The sequence below is a fragment of the Dermochelys coriacea genome, chromosome 4 (genome assembly GCF_009764565.3).
Source record: "Dermochelys coriacea isolate rDerCor1 chromosome 4, rDerCor1.pri.v4, whole genome shotgun sequence".
In the NCBI taxonomy this organism is placed as follows: domain Eukaryota; kingdom Metazoa; phylum Chordata; order Testudines; family Dermochelyidae; genus Dermochelys; species Dermochelys coriacea.
Window position 1 is genome coordinate 81709716 of NC_050071.1, and position 13068 is coordinate 81722783.

The 13068-nt window shown below is 40.4% G+C and overlaps 1 protein-coding gene and 1 long non-coding RNA gene across 6 annotated transcripts in view; both read left to right on the forward strand.

Moving 5' to 3' along the window:
* STOX2 (storkhead box 2) overlaps nt 1–13068 on the forward strand; it is a 225417-nt gene that overhangs the window by 76359 nt on the left and 135990 nt on the right. The gene's annotated exons all lie outside the window — the stretch shown is intronic.
* On the forward strand, nt 9690–10083 carry LOC122459981. The gene is made up of 2 exons (XR_006280980.1): nt 9690–9860; nt 9892–10083. It is a non-coding gene; the product is annotated as an uncharacterized LOC122459981 (long non-coding RNA).

The following is a 13068-nucleotide window of genomic DNA, read 5'->3' on the forward strand; positions in this document are numbered from 1 at the left end:
ATTTTCCTGAAGGTAGGAAGAAAGAAACCGTTATCTGTATTCACTCATCTGTTGAGAATATTATTAGATCTGCGTGGGAACAGCCTAACAAAAGGAGGAGACTTAATCGGCAAGCTAGGTAACGTTAAAGTTTGTGAGGATATGATGTGTTTCAAACAGTCCTCCAAAGGTGAGGTAACCATTTCTTCTTTAGCCAAAGATGCGGTAATTCCTTCTGAAGGAGATTGCTTCCCAATTCCCCCTCAATAAATTGGATTGATGGAGATAAAAAAAATCTTTAAGAAGGAACTGAGAAGCTTTAGCAGCTGCTGTGCAAGTATCCGTGTCAATCTGGACATCATTGCTAGTCTGGTGTGATGAGCCTGAAGGAGAAATCAAGACACAGAACTAATTTCAGTCTGTTCTGCATGAAATCCGTATGGCAGTAGTGTCCATCTCCAGTTATTCCTTCCTCCGAGGGTTGTGGAATGTAGGAGACAGTTGTGGACATGCCTGTGTCAGGCAAGTAAATCAAATGCCAAGCATTGCCAAAATTACTGAAAGCAAGCCTCTTTTTGTAAGGACAGTCGCCAAACATGCAGAGTAAGAAGCATGGTTTACTTTCAGTAAAGAGAATGCACTTCCTTTGTGCTTTTGTTTTCTGCAGATAGACAAAAATAATCTTTGGGTATAGTAGGGGATTAAGGTTTAGCAGCCTTCCACATCCTCCAGTGATAGTCGGATGACTTATAAGAGACTGCCCCGATCAGAGTCAAATACTGTGAGGGGGACAACCACTTCATTTCAAGGAATAAGTGTTGATGATGATACAGAGGAAATATTTGTGGCTTCAAGGTCATTAAACACCTTAGGATCTAGGTTTACACTGTGACCTCTATCCAAATATGGAGTCAAGCAATAGAATGTATGAGAAGTCCTTCAACATCCTGCAACGATGTGGTCGCAGCCATAGAAGAAATCAGTGTGGAAGATGGTGGGAGGCTGTTCTTGGAGCAGTACTTTTATTTCTGTGTCATTCTGAAAAGAGCAGAGAGGAATTTCTTATTAAACACATGGGAGAAACAAGGTTCCATGTGGAAACATTGGCATTAATCCTCTTGGCCATAACTTCATTATGGCAGGAGGAAGGGGGATGTGCTGAGATTTTGTGGCAGAAACATGCAAGCAGCTCAATAGGAGTCTCTCCAAACACACATGAGAAGTCGGACATAATGGCATCCTTGTTTAAAGAGGAATGGTGCTAATTGTAGTTGAAAAATAACAAATCATATTAATGGATGGAGAAGCTTTATTGCTTCTAATCTGCTTTATCAAATCATCTGTTCCTTCAATATTTCTTGTGGGTAGTTGCTTCTAATAGGTGTTGATGGATATAGGGTAGCAGAAGGGAAAAAAATTCACCTGAATTTTCTGATAGTCAGGCTTTATCAAAGAAAATAACAGGAAATGAAAATTTTCTGACTAAATAAAAGTGAGTGCCATTGTTAGGATTAAAAAGAAAAGGAGTACTTGTGGCACCTTAGAGACTAACAAATTTATTTGAGCATAAGCTTTCGTGAGCTACAGCTCACTTCACGAAAACTTATGCTCAAATAAATTTGCTAGTCTCTAAGGTGCCACAAGTACTCCTTTTCTTTTTGCGAATACAGACTAACGTGGCTGCTACTCTGAAAATTGTTAGGATTGTTACAGTAAATATATTAGGCTTGTTATCAGAGCTGTACTACTGTGTTTTCTCATTCTCGTTTCTACTGATTGGTAGTGACAGGCTTTGGTAGGAACCAGAATGGTCAGTCTTTGCTATGACTTAAACCAGACTGCTGGCTTTGCATTAACTGTCCCTCCCGTAGACCAGAAGGAAGGGAAAAAACTCTGTAGAGAGGCAATTGTTGGGGAAAACTGGGTAGGTTTTCCTTTCATTTTCTTTGATCCAGTTTTTCTTTATCCACTGCTGCTTTTGCCTGGAGTCTCCTGGTCTCTCAACTTCCAGTCTTGTCATTGGCTTAGCTCTTCTGGCCTAAAAGGTTGTGGTATGGGAAACATTTTCAATGTTTGTAAAATTGATAGAAAATCATGTATAATTATTATCTAAAAATTTTTTTTTTAACTGTAAAAACCTCTTCTGCTGGAAAAATTTATGGAAGGCATTCCATTCTGTCCACCTGCATTAGTTGGAATGGAAAAAAAAAAAAGCTCTGTTTGTATCTCTGTGTGGAACACTTGACTGGTTTGAGTCTTAATTTTCTATATTTCTTGTATTGAACACCATAGTTCTGCATGCTTACTAGGTAAATGCAAATAATCTGTTTAGTGCTGAAAATGACTCTCAGTCCCTGTCCCAAAGACCTTACTCAACACAAAGGGGGAAGGCTATTTTATTTATTGACTCTTGGTCATTCTGCTTTTGTTGTTGAGTAGACGTCCGGCAATCTGGAATATCCCTCTGTCTCTGATCGTGGTTTTCATGATTTACCCTGTCCTCCCCAGAAGTATTTTTCTGGGGCTTAAAGGCACCAAACTGTCTTTCACAGGGGGTGCTGGGCTTGGCACTGGAAGATAATCAAATAATCTTGCTCTAAGCAAGAATGAGAGGAGATGTACAGTCAGATCCAGATTGGCAGTTTTATTTTTTTAATGGGAGTCAAATCTACACCTTAGGGAAAAGTAATTCCCTCTCTCCACGGCTTTGATGAAGATGTGGCCTAATACCATTGCATGTACAGCACTGTGGTGGCACAGTGCTGTACTGCTGCTGCGTGTCTGGTGAAGATGCTCTATGCTGACGGGAGAGAGCTCCCCCATCGGCAGAATAAAACCAGCTCCACACCTGGCAGAAGCTCTCCTACCGACATAGCGCTGTGCACACCAGCACTTATGTCGTTGTAACTTATGCTGCTGAGGAGGGTGGTTTATTCTGAGCGACATAAGATGTAGTGTAGACATAGCCTTTGTGCCAAGTAGATCTGAGCCCAAAGTACAAAGATCATATATTCCAAAGATCTGAATTCCTCCAAAGTTTGGGGAAGTTTGGATCCAAAACTTTGGATCCAAAACTTCACTGCAGAGTTAGCCTAGGCTCCTACCTGGGTGTTGCCTCTCATTCTCCTCCTGTCTATACACACAACTTCTTCTCCCCTGAGTATAGTGATGATGGTCCATCCAGGAGTATGAATTGTAGCCTGGGGTCTGCTTGTAACTGTCACACTTTATAGTAAGGTTGCAGGCTAAATCACTCAAGTGGTGCTTGTCCTTTAGTACCTTCCCATAATTCTCCCTATGTGCCCCGAAGGACAGGTTCTCCCACAGTGCACTGGGAAGGAATCACAGAGTGGCTCAGCTTACTGCAGTACAAAGAGCCATGGGCTGTGTGACCACAAGTCCTAGAAATATGCAGAGGAAGAAGTGACACCAGTGAAGAACTCTACTCTGGCATTTATAGCATAGCTGCTCATACTCAACACCAGTGCTTAGAGCCGGTGCTGATCACCCAGGTTTATGCTGCACTGAAGACCTACTCTTCTCATCTCTAGTGCAAAGAGACACAGGCTTTTTTTTATTACAAAGACATACCTTTTAAAAGAAAATTTCAGAACTAACCTACTTTTTTTTGTATCTAGATAATTATAATTCCAATCCCAGATCCTGTTAATGGAGATGTCAGAATGTTACCTTGCAGCATTGTTTCATTACTGCCACTTGTAAAATTCACTCGAACTCCTGTCACAAATTTGCACAGTTATTCTAAAAGCCAAAATCTTGATAGATTTTGTACTATTTTTTTTAATGCTGAAATGTAAAGACTGTGAAGCAACTGACAAAACACCAGAAAATCATTGTTCCCAGATGAGACCCCATTTTGTATCTGAATTTCTTGGCCCCTAAGGTATGTCTACACAGCAAAGAAAAACACTGGGCGACTTGGGCTGCAGGGCTATTTCATTGCAGTGTAGACTTCGGGGCTCAAGCCCAGGCTCCAGCCCAAGCCCAGAAGTCTACATAGCAATGAAACAGCCCTGCAGCCGGAGCTCAGTGAGCCCACGTTAGCTGGCATGGGCCAGTTGCAGGTTTTTCTTTGCTGTGTAGACACACCCTAAATCTGTGTCTGTCTATTTTAATAAAGTGGTACTGAATATTAACAATTGCACTAACTCCCTTCCCCTTCCTGTCCTTTTTCTGCTGAACTGACTCTGAAAACACTGAGACCATGTCTGCCCTAGAGAAATGAGCCACTAAAAACTGGAGCAGTGGGATCGTACTGGCTAGCTACCAACAGCGCGGAGTTTGTGTGAACTAGTCGTGCTGTTTAAATTTGCCCTATGGCCATGATTGCTGTATTATGCCATTGTAGTCACACTGCCCTCTGGGTACCTTTCTCAAAAATTCCTGACAGTTCCCAGACGCAGCAGCTTCTGGGAGATTTCAAAAGGCCTAGGGGAGCAGAGGGGATTTACAGGAGAAGACTTCAAAATCCCATAACTCTCCAGGGAACGGTCCTAAATTACCTGGAGATGGTGCCAGTTCCTAGTCCTGTTTATCAGAACAGGGGCCAGGTGAATGCTGTGTTCTACATCCTTGCTCCTCAGGAAACAACTTAAGTAGTCATGAGGCATCTCAGGTAGCACCAGTGGGATGATGGAGGAGATTTTGTTAATATTTGTGGCCAGGTAGAGTGTGGATTGGGCTTGTTTGCAAAATCAGTGATCCATTTGTCATGCACCTAGCACCTCGTGAGTTGGTGGCGGTGTCTTGTGCTTATATAAAGAAAGCTCTCTGCAAAATGGTCAGGAGAGACAGAATTGCCTTGTGAGAGCTGGCTGCCCTGGATAAGTCACTGGTTAGTTGGGCACTGATTTGAAGTTGTAAGTTCTACAGTGGTTTTGTCTAGAATGGGAGAAACTAAAACATTTTGTTTAACGCATTAAATCATTAAATAGCATTTAGTGTAGACCAGTGGTTTTCAACCTTTTTTCCTTTGCAGACCCCTAAAAATTTTCAGATGGAGGTGCGGACCCCTTTGGAAATCTTAGACATAGTCTGCAGACCCCAGATTGAAAACCACTGTTCTGTGGTAACAACACCCTTTCGTGGACCCCTTAGACATAGTCTGTGGATCCCCCAGGGTCTGGACCACAGGTTGAAAAGCACTAGTGTAGACAAAGCCAGACAAGTATAAAAATGTGCTAGCTGGTTGTGGTTAACCCTAAAGGAATGCTGCTGAGAGGGAGGTGAATTGGAAAATACATTTTGTGTTTCTGGGGTATGTTGTTAGAATGGCAATGTGCTAGAGATCACAGAGGGATATAAGGAGTACTTGTGGCACCTTAGAGACTAACAAATTTATTAGAGCACAAGTACTCCTTTTCTTTTTGCGAATACAGACTAACACGGCTGCTACTCTGAAAAGAGGGATTTAAATAGCTGGAGTTCTCAAGCCGTGTTTGAACTATTAATGGAACCCTTATGCCTATGCTTCTTTCTGTCCTCACCAAGCTCAGGAGATACAGTAGTAAAAATGGATACCATTTGTCTCTTTACCTTATAAACAGCCTGCCTGCTCCAGTGCTTTTTGATGATGGATGTGGTATAACTCATAGAGTGTATGTTGGGGTATTGCATTGAGTTAGAGTTAGAAATTGCTGGAGGTCAGTGAATGTTTGAGGCTGCAGGGACCTGTGCTCTGCATGTAAAAAGAAAAAAAATGTAAGTGTAGGTTACTAAAATTGCCACTTGCACATGCTTTTTCAACATTTGCCCATTCTTTTTTTGAATGTTCCTGCCTCACTGTGCATGCTCTTGATCCTTGCTGACCTGCCTACCTGTCTGCTCTCCCCCATCAAGAGATCCTTTGGTTGTAAGGATGGTGGATTAGGCTGGAAGTCAGGAGACTGAGTTCTTGTCCCTCCTCTCCCATGCACTGACATTAATAATTCTGTGCACTTCACAGACGTTGTAGCCCAAGTCGTCTCGTCCTTTACTTAGGAGGCAAGAAAGTATTATTCCCTCCTTTTGGAGACCCTTTCCATTAGGGTTGCATGGGAAACCTTATTTCTGGCATTTAAAAACTTTTGAGATCTTGATTTTTGCATTCTTCTACTGCTCAGGCATCTTTTTGTGTGGAATTTTATTTGAATTACAAAAACATAGTTGTAAGATTTTTTTATTTGTTGTTGAGGGGTCACTTGAGGTTGTTGAATAAACTGGGTTTTTATAATAAACAAAACTAGTTTATTAACTACAAAAGGCAGTAGTGTCAAAGCATGGTCCCAGGAAGCTTCTCAGAAGGGAAAGAGATTAGTATCTTCCAAGTCTTCTTGTTCCTTCCTAATGGCACATCAAGGCTGATGGCCTGCTGTCTGGTGGGTGTTTCCCAAGTGAACACACAGTTGTTATAGTCAATATTCCTAATTTTAGATACAGAAATGATACATGTATACAAATTCGATAATCACATTCAGTAAATCATAACCTCTCTAATAGTATCTCACATGACCCATCTTGCATAAAACATATCTTAGTTATGCCATATTCATATCAAAGGGATATTTTTATGAAGAAATATGGGGCATAATGTTACAGGTTGATGTTGGAATAATTGTGAGGTGTGCATAGTGAGGGGAAATTGGGAGAAGATGGTGGTTAGGAAGAGGGAAGCATAATAAATAGGGAGAAGGAGGCTGGGCTGCAGTGGCAAGAGGGTCAAGTTGAAGGTGACCAACCAACCAGTAGTGGTAATGCAAATGAGAGGAATAAGTATATCCAAAGTCCAATTTCAGGGTTCAGTGAATGATTTCAGGAGTTTGGAGATTCCTACCAGCTGCAGCTTTCACAATGAGAAGGGGTGGGTAGGAGAGGGGACACTGTTTGGCCCAGTGCCTAATGTGGGTCCCTCTGGGTCTGGTGGGATGTGACTAATCAGGGCTGAATTATCCTGACCTACCCTCTGCGTTCTGAGCTGTAATTAGTGCATGTTGGTATTTACATGCATAAGCATTTGTCCATGTCCTGAATTTCGGAAAGGTCTTTCAGAGCTCTTCAGTATTTTGGATTGTCTCAGGTATATATGTAGCTCTTCTACTTTTTAAATGGAATCTAAATCCTGGCTGCCAAGAATGAGATTTCCTCTTTCCTTCACTTGCTAACCTATGGTACAATACGCTTAAATCGGTCTATGTGAATTGGTGACCATTCTGTATAACACTGCAATTAATTATGGGGCTGATCCCCAGCATCTCTTGTTATGGGAGATCAGAAGTCATTCTGACCGTCGTGGAGGGGAGGGGAAACCATTTCAACCCTTATCAGGGGGATAGAATACAAATTATAATTGTGCTTGAGTTAAAAAAAAATGAGGGTTTTTGGTAGCTTTGCAGTTCAGATTGCTTCTAGCGTTAAACTGTCGTTTGAAAGCCATGTCACGCCAGTCAGGACCCAGCCTAGTAGGAGCTTACAGGATTCTGTGCATGTCTTTAATCTCTCTTGCCCAAAGCATTGTCTTACTTGCCCAGACAAGTCATTCACCACAACAGCAGTGTGTGGGAAAATAACCCAATCAGAGCAATCAAAAGACGAGTAATGATTGTGCGGTTAAGCATTTGGAGGTGAACTAGCATGTACATTTCTTTTTTTAAAGTTCTGGAAGAGTATACTTCTAAATGTATGTGAAATGTAAAGAGAGTCTGATATCTTCGCACATAGGCAATACATCTGAAAGAGGGAAAAATACAGACTAAAAATACAGACAGCTTCTTTTAAATATTTGGGATGGCTTTTGAGAATCCTGAAACTTTATACTTTTGATTGTTCTGGCAGCAGTTCTGTTCCACTCAGATTAACTCTGAATGTAAGGGAATCTTTGTCATTGAAGATTGTCAATGATCACCAGGGCTATTTAAGGTGTGCCAATTGACCCTTGAAGTCTATACCTCTTCTTGCTCAGCTGCACAAATCAGAATTTATGGACCCTCATATAGAATGTAAGTATGGAACTACAGAACATATCCTGCATATGAGAGAGAGTGAGTGTGCTGAGGCTGTAGTTGGTCAGGTGCAGAAAGGGAGATGTTTACATTTGAAAAAACAGGAAATGTTTCCTAACAAAAGCAGACCTTTCAACAGACAGAACTTCAGATCTGAGTTATTTCTGCTCTTGCAAGATGTAATCTATATTTCTTACTATTGTTAGCAACTACTATTTAAGAGATGTCAATAAAATGGAACAAGTCAGTGCTTTCTTGCTGCTATGTAAACGACAAGAAAAATAATGTATTTGTTAATTAGGAGACACTGCTCTCGTGACAGTGTTCTTTTTCAATATCTTTATTTATATCATACCACACACAAAAAAGATGTATTCTAGTTGTGATCATTTTTTTCCTGGCGCATATGAGTACAACAGAGTGAATTAATTGCTCTGTATATGACTTGGAATAGAGTTTGGCTTGAAACATATAACAGCTTATTTTCCACTTTTACAAAGTATATTATACTTTTGGAAATAGGTTTTTGACTAGTTTAATTAAAAAACAAACAAACACCTTTTGGCAATAAATGAGGTCATCCAGCCTGATTGCCAGGGCCATCTGTTATAATTTATTAATACATTTTTAAAAGGGCAATGTGAATTGATGATATGGTAGTTGTATTTTTGATGCCTCTATAGTTGGTTGTCAAGTACTGTCATTATATGGACCAGTGTTCTTGAAGAAGGGTTTTGGTTAAAATAGTACATATCTGCCATCTGTTTGAGAAATGCAAGCATCCTACACAACTACTGTGGCATTAGGAATAGTGTGTGTTTTGTTGAAAATAGGGTTGATGGCAGATTTGCAGAAATTAGCCAGTTCTTCAAGTGACTGTTCCCTCATGTAGTTCACTTTTGGTTGTGCATATGTTCCATGCAACAAAGACCAGAGAATTTTCTTTAGCAGTGTCCATGTGGTCTGTGCATGCGTCCCTGCTCTCCTTGTGCTCCACACCAATGGAGCAAAGGGGGCTATTGGACCGCCACCATTTTAGTTCCTTCTTTCTGCTTGTGGTCCAGGACAGAGCTTCAGTGTTCATGCTGTACGACATCTCCCCTTAAATAATTTTTTAAAAGTTGTTGTAATCTCTTAGTTAGTTAGTTCTTAGCGCAGTTAGTTTAATAGGGGTCTGGTTCCATATCTTGGAACCCTTTTCTGGGACGAGAAGCCATGGTTGTACTCGCTTCTGCCCTGACCCTCCAGTGGTTGCAGGGATTATGCCAAGGAGGCTTCAAAAGCTGCAATATGTGCCCCAAGACCTTCCCAGTCACAGACTCTCATGATGCCCCTCTGTACTGCAGGGTGGGGGTGGGGAGCACATGTTTCTTCCAGATGAGGTGTCTGCAAGTGGTTCTCAAGTATAACTAAAGAGTTTAGGAAATTTCAGAAAACATGTTTATAAGCATGCAATTATGTTAGTTTTTTGAATAATTCTACACTTGTTCAGCATGCAGAATGGTAGAACTAGAAACTGAAGTCCTCATATATATCTGCAGAATAGACACTACATGGGTAGAGCTAGTACAAGAAGATCCATAACATACTTCTGTTACCAAGAAGTGGTGTGTGAAAGGTTTTTTAAAAACTTTATTTGCTATTTCTCCTCTAGATGTTTAGACCTCATAAGTCAATTATCTGTTAAGATTTGTAACCTGAAATCACCAAAACAATTAATGAAATATTGCAGAGTTAAAAGCTGTAAAGGCAATGATGCTGTGTTTTACACTTTTGTCAGTAAAAAGCACCTGAATCCCAGCTACAGTATAAGCCACAGTGATATCAAATCAGCCAGGAACACCAAGGCACAATTATTCCCTGAATTGTGCAGTGCACAGCAAGGTAATGCACTGCACAATTATTCCCTGAAAAGGCAGTGCACTACATACTCATAAGCCAGTCATTAACGTGAAAGCTGAGTGCCAAACGTTAAGCAGCAGTTATACCTGTATGTGCAATGCAAAGCACTGGCAAATGTGTTTCATGTTGCTGGAGAGAGCAGTAAGAATGGGGGTGTGGCATGTTCCCTTTAAGTACCTTTCAAACAAATTATTACTTACGAATTTAAAAAAAAAAGGCAGAAACAATCTACTGAGAAATGAAATGTCAAATTTGTGTGAGGGTATGTGAACAAAGAAGGCGGTCATGGTATATTGGGGCACTTTGTGGGCTATTCTATTGCCCAGATTGTGGAGGTGGTAGGTAATGAAATGTTAAAACAAATGTTAAGGATGTGTTTTGTGCCAACCTGAGCACAGGAATAAAAATGCTTTAAGGGTTTGGGAGGGAAAAACGTACCTTACTGGACAAAGGCTGCTGGTATAGATTTTTATTGATGTTTGTGGAGACGTAAGTAGCTAGAGGTGGGCTGATATTTTTCCCCATCCTGTTTTGTCAGAAACAATCATTGAAGACTTCATCTTAAGATAATGCTGGGATTTGGACAATAGCTGTTGTGGTTGCAGCAAACAGTTAAATTTAATTTGGAGTTGGGCTGCGAGGGTATTATTTTATCCAGACTAAGGTTAGGCCATTTTTAAAGCCTACCCCTGATTATAGTTTGGAGTTCAGTGGTACTAAAATCCCAAAAGCAGATCCTACAGTATTTTGGACAAAAATGCCATAAATACCTCGAGTTCCATTAATTATGTAAGATCAGCTGTTTTCACAAGATTTCAGTTATCTTGGACCAGGTATTCTGTGCGAATACTGATGAGTTTGTGAGGTTTCAGCTACATCTCAACTGGAAAATTAAGCCCCTTTCAGTTTTGGATCCAGCCCACAAAAGCAAGCTGGGGTTCTGGTTGGGTTTGAATCCATAGATTTAAATCTTAATCCTCTTTCTCAAAATTCAAATGAGGTCTGATTTGAGATTCTGGTCTTGATCCAGGTCTAGTTTTACATTTAAGATTTTTTTATTATTATTATTTCATCCACAATGATTCATCTATTATGTGCTTGCAGTCAGCCTATAATTATAAAGCTTTATCTTTACAGTCATAGGTATGTTCTGATGCAAACTCCTGTGGCAAAATACCAGGCTACAATTGTCGTCATTTCTTTTTTTCTTTTTGGCAGGAGAGGGGTGTTTGGAAATTTTTAATGCGGTGTTAGATCAGAGAGTGTTTGTTTTATTTGCCTTACCTTGGGTTTTTGGGGAATTTCTTAGGCCATCATAACGGCTGTGGCAAGCTCAGGACTTCTGTGGTTGTGGCAGCTGCAATACTGATGAAAGTAATATGAGCTGTACCAGAGAGAGAGCCTGTCCAGGAGGGGTACCAGTAGTGGGTGGTGCTGCAGGTAGCAAGGGACACAAACACCAACACGTGAACATAGTCTTCTCTGCAGGTTGATCATATTTTCAAAGTGCAAAATCTGAGACACTAGTGGAGTGCAAGTATCACAGAGAAGCATTTTGGTGGAGTCTAGGAAAAGCTGGTGGGTAACAAGGAAGAAGTGGCACCCTGCCTCCTTCTAACACCCCCTCCCTCTCAGAATGCAAGATTGGAACACTTTACTGTAAAGGGGAGAGTGGAAAAGAATATTTATCCCTATGTATAGTATTCTCCAATTCCAACTTCTTCCTGGCACTCTAATTCTTACCATACCACCTGCCATAATATTTTCCTCCTCACACACTCACTTTCAATTCATCCATACTCTCATTTACCATTTCATTCCATTCCTCTCCACACTCAAACATGCCAACCCCTTCGCTATGGGGTCAGAGTCTCCCCAAGCCCACTCAACTTCTACTAGCCCAGGTGAAAAATTTAGTGAAAACCGATTAAAGATCTCTGCCTCTCAAATACTCAGATTTTTCCTCTGTTCTTGCACATGTACACACTTAACGCTTCAGCAGGCAAAACCATCTACGTCCGTCTTAAATGTGTGGGTTTGTGGAAGAAAAGGGAGGGAGATAAGGAACTCTCACAGGTCAACACTAGACATGGAGGCAATTTTTATTGAAGGCTAGAGAGCCCAACATAGTGCTTGCATTCTCACACATTTTTTTAAATGTTTAAAAATCCTGATGTAGGTTAAATGAATACATTTTTAAACGTTTCAAACTTGTAAAGAAGATATTGTGAATGCTATATGGTAATTAGGCAGCAGAGTGCGAGAAGCAAGAAGCTTGGCATAGGAAGACAAGGATGTTTCTCAGAGTAACTCAACAAATTTGCAAAAGTAGAACAATCTTTCCTTTTTACCCATCAGGGACATAAATTCCCTGAGACTTGTGAAGGATACAATGCCTTAGCAGCCCCCATATAAAAAGATTAGGAAAACTCATCAAATCTTTAGAACAAAGAGCAATTTTTCCCCTCAGGTGCGTTTTGAAACTATTGTATTCCCAATAGGGCTGTCAATTAATTGCAAATATATTGATTTAAATTACAACACAGAATAAAAAGTGTACAATACTCGCTTTATATTTTTATTACAAATATTTGCACTGTAAAAATGATAAACAAAAGAAATAGTATTTTTCAGTTCACCTCATGCAAGTACTGTAGTGCAATCTCTTTATCATGAAAGGGCAACTTACAAATATAGATTTTTTTTTTTTGGTTACATAACTGCACTCAAAACAAAACATAAAACTTTAGAGCCTACAAGTCCACTCAGTCCTACTTCTTGTTCAGCCAGTCGCTAACACAAGCAAGTTTGCTTAAATTTACGGGAGATAATGATTCCCGCTTCTTATTTACGATGTCATCTGAATGTGAGAACAGGCGTTTGCATGGCATTTTTGTAGCTGTCATTGGAAGGTATTTATATGCCAGGTATGCTAAACATTCGTATGCTCCTTCATGCTTTGGCCACCGTTCTGGAGGTCATGCTTCCATGCTGATGATGCGTGTTTTAAAAAAAAAAATAATACGTTGTTAAAATTTGTGACTGAACTCCTTGACGGAGAATTGTGTGTCTCCTTCTCTGTGTTTTATCCGCATTCTGCCATATATTTCATGTTATAGCAGTCTTGGCTGATGACCCAGCATGTTCATTTCAAGAATACTTTCACTGCAGGTTTGACAAAATGCAAAGA